An 8,190-nucleotide genomic window follows, 5' to 3' on the forward strand; every position below is an offset into this window, starting at 1 on the left:
CCCCCTATATACATATATTTATTATATTTTTTTATTTCCTGAATTTCCTTAGTGGGCAGAGGAAAGTTACAGTGAACAAAATTAGCATGAGACTGCAGGACTAGACTTTAATATATGTATTCGTTGGGAAACATCTCAGAATGTGGCTGTTTATACAGCTGGCAGCCCACAGATTCGGAACAGGCGGGTGTTCCTTATAACTGGACGACAGCATCAAGCCAATAAAGGAATTTCTGTGTGTGCGTTTGTGATGAGAAGCTGTGCCTTCAGAAGCCTGGTCTCTCCGTGGCAAAATAAAAGAGTGGGCCTTTCAAAGTTTCTCATTGTCCTGCCTAAAAGGTGCTATAACCAGTGAATAGCTCTAGATTCTGGGACTGTGGGAGAGTTTATAATAAGGCACAGATACCCTACTGCGGGAACTCAATATGTGCTCCTCTTTTAGCAACTCTTATCAAGAGGACTTGCATTGAAACTGAATGGACCTCTGAACTTGGTCTATTTCTGAGACCTTTTTCAGCAGCACTCCTATGGGAAACAATTTAGAAATGAGCAAACATCAATAGGAAACAGATTTTTTTTTAAATTTTAAAGACCTGCGCTTTGTGCCTCCATTGAAGTAGCGGGGGAAGGGAGAACTAGGAGGAAGTATTTTTTCCCCATCACTGTTTCTTCTATGTCCAAAGAATACTCAGCTTCAAAATACTGCAAAATGTTGACAGTCATTCTTTAACATAAAAGACATATATATATGTAGACATTACAGGGCTAATTTACTAACATTTAAATTTCTGGTTTTTTTTCTTTTATCATATTTTTCTCTAAACTAGTGTTTTATGAATTTCTCTAAAAACTATAAAAAAAAAAATCAAGATTTATTAAGGGGTAGATTTATTTAGGTTCGAATTGTGTTTTCCATGAAAATTCGAGTTTTCGAGTTGATTATTTTGGTCAAAACTGACATTTTCTGGTTTGTAATACCTCGAAATCGAAAAGCTGGAATCCAAAAATACACCATCTAAAACCTGGCGAGGTCATGTAGAAGTCAATGGCAGAGGTCCCTTGAACCATTTGAAGATGTTAATAGCCTTCATGATGTTCGAATTTTTGTAGGAGGATTTTGCCAAAATCTCAATCAAGTTTTTCGGATCATTAACCCCAAACTCGCTGATTCGAGTTTTTTCCATTCAAGTTTTTTCTTAAATTAGAAACTATTCAAATTGTGAGTTCATTTGAGTTCATTCAAGGTATAAAAAACTTTGAACCTTTCATAAATAAATAACCACATAAAAGTCTAATACAAAAGTTCGACAAGTAAGAGCAGTTGAGGTCCTATAGAAGTCAAGGGGAGCTGCACTGATCCTAGTGGATATTTTTTTCAGACTTTTAGGGGGTTATTAACTCCGAATGCAAAAATCATGAGAAATTCGTGATTTTCTTTTATAAAATCTGACTTTTAAAAAACCATGAATTTTCTGGAATTTATTAAACCCCAAGGATGGAAAAGTCAGAATCTGAAAATCCAGCATCTCAGACCTGTCGACTTTGCATATAAGTCAATGGGAGAAGTCCCAATAGTTTTTTGATGTGCGCAGGATTTCGTGAAATATCCCGAAGATTTCGGAGTTTTAGGGCAAAAATCTGAGTTTTCGAGTGAAAAGTCCGAAAAAATTGCGAAAATTGGATGAAAAATCCGAAATCTGATTTTTTTCCGTAAAGCAAATTTTCGGGAAAATGTAATAATAAATAATCATAAAAAACCCGAACAGATTTGATCGGAGTTTGTAGCACAAAATATTGAGATAAATAACCCTCTTTTTTTTTCACTAGTAAAAAAAACTCAAATTTTTCGAGATTTTAGAGGTATTTGTATTTTTAGCACATTGTTCGGCTTTATTTTTCATTTGTACTTATTATATTCAGATCTTTTCATAAATTACATGACATTTAGCGGTTTTAGATAAAATGAATTTATTTGTGGTTTCAAAAACCTCTAATACTGCTAAAATGAAAATGTTGATAAATGGGCCTCATGGGGATCAACTTATACAACTTCTCTTATTTTTATTTTTGACTGTTTTATGAAAAAGTTTTTTGCCTTAAAATGCATTCCCAACCTGCTTTATTTCAGTGTGTTGCTATTTTGAACATTTTGGTTTATTTCAGTCTATATATAAAAATTTTTGTCAGACCTTGATAGTGCTTCCTACTCTACGCTTCATCAGTTTCTATGGGAGACTGGAGAATTTGTTTTTAGTGAAAACAATTAAATAATCGTGGAAATGTTGAAATGATCAAAATGTTAAAGTTAATATCTATCTATTTGCCCAATCAGATGATGGCTTTCAGCGTTGAACCTGCAGCTGACTAAAAAAAGCTAATCACTGATTGGTTGCTATGAGTTACTGCCCAGGAGCAAATTTGCCCAGTATTTATAAATGAGCCCCATTATATGGGGTTGATTCATATCTCAACCAAGTACATGCATTGGACCTGTTATCCAGAATGCTCTCTACCTGGGGTTTTCTGGATAATGGATCTGTAATTTGGATCTCTATACCTTAAGTCTACAAAAAAAAATCATATAAACATTAATTAAACCCAACAGGATTTGCCTCCAATAAGGATTAATTATGTCTTGATTTGGATCAACTTCAAGGTGCTGTTTTATTATTATTTCATTATTACAGAGAAAAAGGAAATAGTTTTTTTTTAAAAATTTGAACTATTTGGATAAAAAATGGAGTCTATGGTAGACAGCCTTCATGTTATTCTGAGCTTTCTGGATAACGGGTTGCCAGATAACGGGTCCTATACCTGTATTGCAAGACAAACCCTATCTGCTTAGCAATCTTTTTACTGAAATACTACACAGGGAGTCTGCTTCTATGATGGCGGGACTACAATATTCTGTAGAGTGACCTCTGTTTATGAATATTACACAAGACGTGATCTTTACCCAAAAACTATTTTATGCACAATTGAATTGCCTATAATCTAATCTATCTAACGCCTGTCAATAGATTTACATTGTAACACGTTCAGACCCATGAAAATCCAATGTGACAATTTGACCTACAGATTGAGATGTCTCTTTAATGTGTTCAGAGGGCTGGTTCCATATGTCAAGCAGCTGATCCCCTGTGGCTTTATGAAGTGTCTTCAACAGACACGGCAGAATATGTCTTTGGGTTACAGTGTGATCAAAGCCAAGAATGACCACCCAGCAGCTCCTGGAGGAAGGGATAACATGTAATGGACCTGAAGAGAATATCTAGGCACATAGATCCTACTCCTTCTGTAGATTAGAGGAAAACATCTGCAGAGCCGGGCGCAGGACATTCTTTCCAGTGGGGATTCCCTTCCATTTCTGCAGATGGTGTTCACATCTAAATAAACATTCAGGGTCCTTTAATGAAGAAACCAAGTGAAAGACATTCTTTCTTCTGACTTTATGGGGCCGATTCACTAACTTCGAGTGAAGGATTCGAAGTAAAAAAACTTTGAATTGCGAAGTATTTTTTGGGCTACTTCGACCATCGAATGGGCTACTTCCAGGGTCGGACTGGGGGGCCCAGGGCCCACCGGGACTGCTGGTCCAGGGCCCCCCGCCCCCCTACTGCGCCGCTTGACCGCCGCCATGCGCATGCGCGAGCAGCGCTTCTCGTTGAGCAAGCGGCAATGCGCATGCGCAAGCGGCGACGCGATGCGCATCGCCGAAAAAACTTTTTCAAAGTTTTTATAATATTAGAGGTGGTCTGGCCCGGCGGGGGCCCACGAGGGTCGGGGCCCACCGGGTTTTTTCCCGGTGTCCCGCCGGGCCAGTCCGACACTGGCTACTTCGACCTTCGACTACGACTACGACTTCGAATCGAGGGATTCGAACTAAAAATCGTTCGACTATTCGACCATTCGATAGTCGAAGTACTGTCTCTTTAAAAAAAACTTCGACCCCCTAGTTCACCACCTAAAAGCTACCGAAGTCAATGTTAGCCTATGGGGAAGGTCCCCATAGGCTTTCCTAAGTTTTTTTGATCGAAGGATATTCCTTCGATCGTTGGATTAAAATCCTTCGAATCGTTCGATCGAAGGAATAATCCTTCGATCGTACGATCGCAGTATTTGCGCTAAATCCTTCGACTTCGATATTCGAAGTCGAAGGATTTTAATTCCTAGTCGAATATCGAGGGTTAATAAACCCTCGATATTCAACCCATAGTGAATCAGCCCCTATATATATACCCTCTGGTGATAATTGCAGAAGGAGGAGAGCGCTCTTTAATCGATCTTTCATCCGTTAACAAAAGTGAATTATTGCGGTGCCAGAAAACAAGATGAATATGATGATCAATACCAGGGGGGCATATTTATAAATGTGTGAAAGTAGAGCTTGGCAGAATTAAAGGGGAACTATCGCGAAAATGAAAATTTTATAAGCTTTTTAAGCTTCATCATACTGAACTAAGAAACTTTCTAAATACAATCAATTAACAATTCTGTACCGTTTCTGAAATAATCAAGTTTATCTTCACTATCCCTCTTTCAGCATCTGTTTCTCTTTATTCTCTCTTCATGCAGCAGTTGGGTGTCAGATATTTATTGACAGTTACATCCAATATATCTTATAGGGGGGCTCCTTTTGCCTAGAAGATGTATTAGAGCTCACTCTGTTAAAATCACCAGACATCATGTCTCTCTACATGCAAAATTTGTGCAAAAGGCAGTTATTTTGTTTGTACTGGAATTAGTTATTTGAGTGAGCTCTAAAACATCTGCTAGGAAAGGGAGCCCCCCTATAAGATATATTGGACACCCAACTCCTGAATGAAGACAGAATGAAGAGAAACAGATGCTGAATATAAATTTGATTATATCAGAAACAATCCAGAATTTTAAATTGATTGTATTTAGAAATTTTCTTACTTCAGTATAAGGAAGCTTATATTAAACTTTTATTTTCACAATAGTTCCCCTTTAAATTTCACAGCTATATAGGAATAAAAAACCCTTGGTAAAAATACACTGAAAATTCATATACAATACGTGTGAATAGAAAATTGAGCAACTGCCCTCTGGTGAACTCTGTTTTCATGATAAATATGCCCCTTTAAATAAACAGAAGGCTTAATCAGCGGTATGTTTAGGGTGTCTGGCCACCAAATAAGAAGATCCAGAGCCAAACTGGATTGTTCAACCCATAAAATAAAGATCTGATGGTAAGTAATGACAGAGGTTTATTACATGCACAATGATAAGAAAGGTGAGATGTATGCAAATAAATATCTGTGCATCGCCATATCCAGTCCTCCCTACTTAGTGTAAGATTTGGATTTAGGACCGGATATGGTACAAGATATTGTAAAGGGATGCTGATGAACTGGTAAACTGGTCAACCATTGCTTCTGGGCCCAATCAAATAAGGGACAACAGAAGATATGAGTGCATGGCCCTGATCAAATGAGAGACAATAGACAGTATGGGTTGCTATGTTTGTCCTTGCATTCAATGTAAATTTTATTTTGTGTCAGATGCTGATCAATTTTGCTTTCTTTTTATGCCCAAATTTATAAACAACAGCATCAGATATTACAGGTATGGGACCTGTTATCCAGATTGTTCAGGGCCTGGGGTTTTCTGGATAAGGGGTCTTTCCATAATTTGTATCTCCATACCATAAGGGGGTTATTTATCAAAGGTTACATTTTAGAGATTTGTGTGGTTTTTTATGCCTCGAATGAACTCACAACTCAAAAAAATTAGCAGAAAAAAATATAATCAGTGAATTCTCAGTGAGCAACCCGAAAACTCGAATGAATCAAGTTTTCCACGGGAAAAAACTTGAATCACTCGAGTGAAACCAAAAAACTTGAACATCATGAAGACTATAAACATCTTCAAATGGTTCAAGGGACCTCTGCCATTGACTTTTACATGACCTCGACAGGTTTCAGCTGGAGCATTTTCGGATTCAAGGTATTTCCAGCTTCAGGGTATAATACATTTTGAAAACCCCAAAAAAATTCTGTTTTTTTTTTAAAAAAAAAACACGAAAATTTGAGTTTTTGACGGAAAACTACCCTTGAAAAACTTGAATTTTTCTGGAAAACACAACTTGACATTTATTAAATCATGTAAACATTAAATGAAACCAATAGGCTGGTTTTGCTTCCAATAAGGATTAATTATATCTTAGTTGGGATCAAGTACAAGGTGCTTTGGCTTTCCAAAGTTGCACGAAGTTTCCTGGTGAGACGATTTACATTCTAGCCAGTAGGAAGGCATTTATGGGGAGGTTAGTCACCTGAAGAAGATGCCATTTGTCGTTGGGCGACTAATCTCTCCCAATAGCAGCGTGTGCCACTGTCCTTAGTATATGTTAGCACAGACCAGTGATTTCTGCTATTAACTCATGATACCTTGGGCAGATCCAGAATGCACTGCGTTCTGTGTCATGGAAGTTTCCCAGGGAAAGGAATGACTAGACTACTGTAAAAAGAGACTTCTACTCTGCCAGTGGCATCCCAAATATCTTAGGTGCTATTTGCACTAATAACGTGTCACTATATATATATCAAATGCCCTAAAATATCACACAAAATAATGTACAAAATAATTTACAAAATAACGCACAAAATAACGCACAAAATAACTCACAAAATAACACATGCTATAAAATACCACAAACAATTCAGCAAAATGAACGTAAAAATATCACCTCTTAAGTTAGACAAGTGAACTTTTTGTGAATCAATCATTAATTCAAAAATATAAGAAGTGATAAAATTTTTACGCCATACGCCAACACTCACTTTATCGACTTTTAGTGAGTCAGCCCCCATTTATTAAACCACGATTTTTTTCTGGTCAAGGCTTTTAGGGGGAAAAGTTGAATTTTTCGTGGATAAAACCCTTGAATTTTTAGAGATTTATCATACCCAAATCCGAAAATACACCATCTCAAGCCTGTAGAGGTCACATAGAAGTCAATAGCAGATGTCCCTGAAGTTGTTTCTTGACATTGTGATCTGCGCTGGATAATCAGAAAAAGTTGAGATTTTTGGCCAATAATCGGAAAAAGCGTGAACTGTATGATACGAATTGACGCCCAATTTTGTCTCCATGTTTTGTTGCTCCGATTTTTCCAAGAAAAATTATTGATAAATGAATCCAATTTGTGGAATGGAGTTAGATTGACTTTGTTTGCTATAACAACTTAGATAAATTCGATTTTTAGTAAATCAGCCCCTTAATATAATGCAGAGAGTGATATTCTGAGACAATTTTCATTATTTGTGTTTTTTGAGTTATTTCACGTTTTATTTAGCAGCTCTCCAGGTTGCAATTTCAGCAATGGGGTTGCTAGGGTCCAAATTATCCTAGCAACCATGAAATAATTTAAAAATGGAAATAGGAGGGGCCTGAATAGAAAGATGAATAATAAAAAGTAGCAATAACAATAAATGTGTAGCCTTACAGAACATTTGTTTTTAGATGGGGTCACTGACCCCCCCATTTGAAAGCTGGGAAGAGTCAGAAGAACTATAAAAAAAAAGAAAAAAATGAAGGCCAATTGAAAAGTTGCTTAATATTAGCCATTCTATAACATACTCAAAGTTAGCTTAAAGGTGAACCACCCATTTAAGTAAAGCTGAACTGCATACAATGAACATTCAGGCACATATAAGTCCACAGGTGCAGTGAGAAAACTGCAATTTTGAGCGCATTCGTCTATTGCAATTCATCCTATTTTGGAACAGACCGGTATCATCCACTTATCTCCAGTGAAGGTGTTTGTGAAGGCCATTTTTCCCATTCATATTTATACGTACAAATAGAATTGTTATGTGAGCATAATAAACCATTCAGAAATAGCCCATGATTAAGTGAAACGTGTAGGGCCAATGGAGATATTGTTCCCTTTTTAATGAATCTACAATAATTACTATATTTTTAACTTTAATAAGGGATCTGTTATCCAGAATGCTCAGGACCTGGGGTTTTCAGATTTTTACATAATTTGTATACCTTAAGTCTACTGGAAACTCACTTAGACATTTAGGGGGTCATTTACTAAACCTTGGTTTTATCTGGTCGGGCTTTTTGGGACAAAAACTAGAAAAAAACTCAATTTTTTCTAGATTTATTATACCCTGATGCTGCAGAAAGCCTGAATCCGAAAATCTGCCATCTCAG

This window comes from Xenopus laevis, chromosome 1L (assembly GCF_017654675.1).
Source record: "Xenopus laevis strain J_2021 chromosome 1L, Xenopus_laevis_v10.1, whole genome shotgun sequence".
Taxonomy (NCBI): Eukaryota; Metazoa; Chordata; class Amphibia; order Anura; family Pipidae; genus Xenopus; species Xenopus laevis.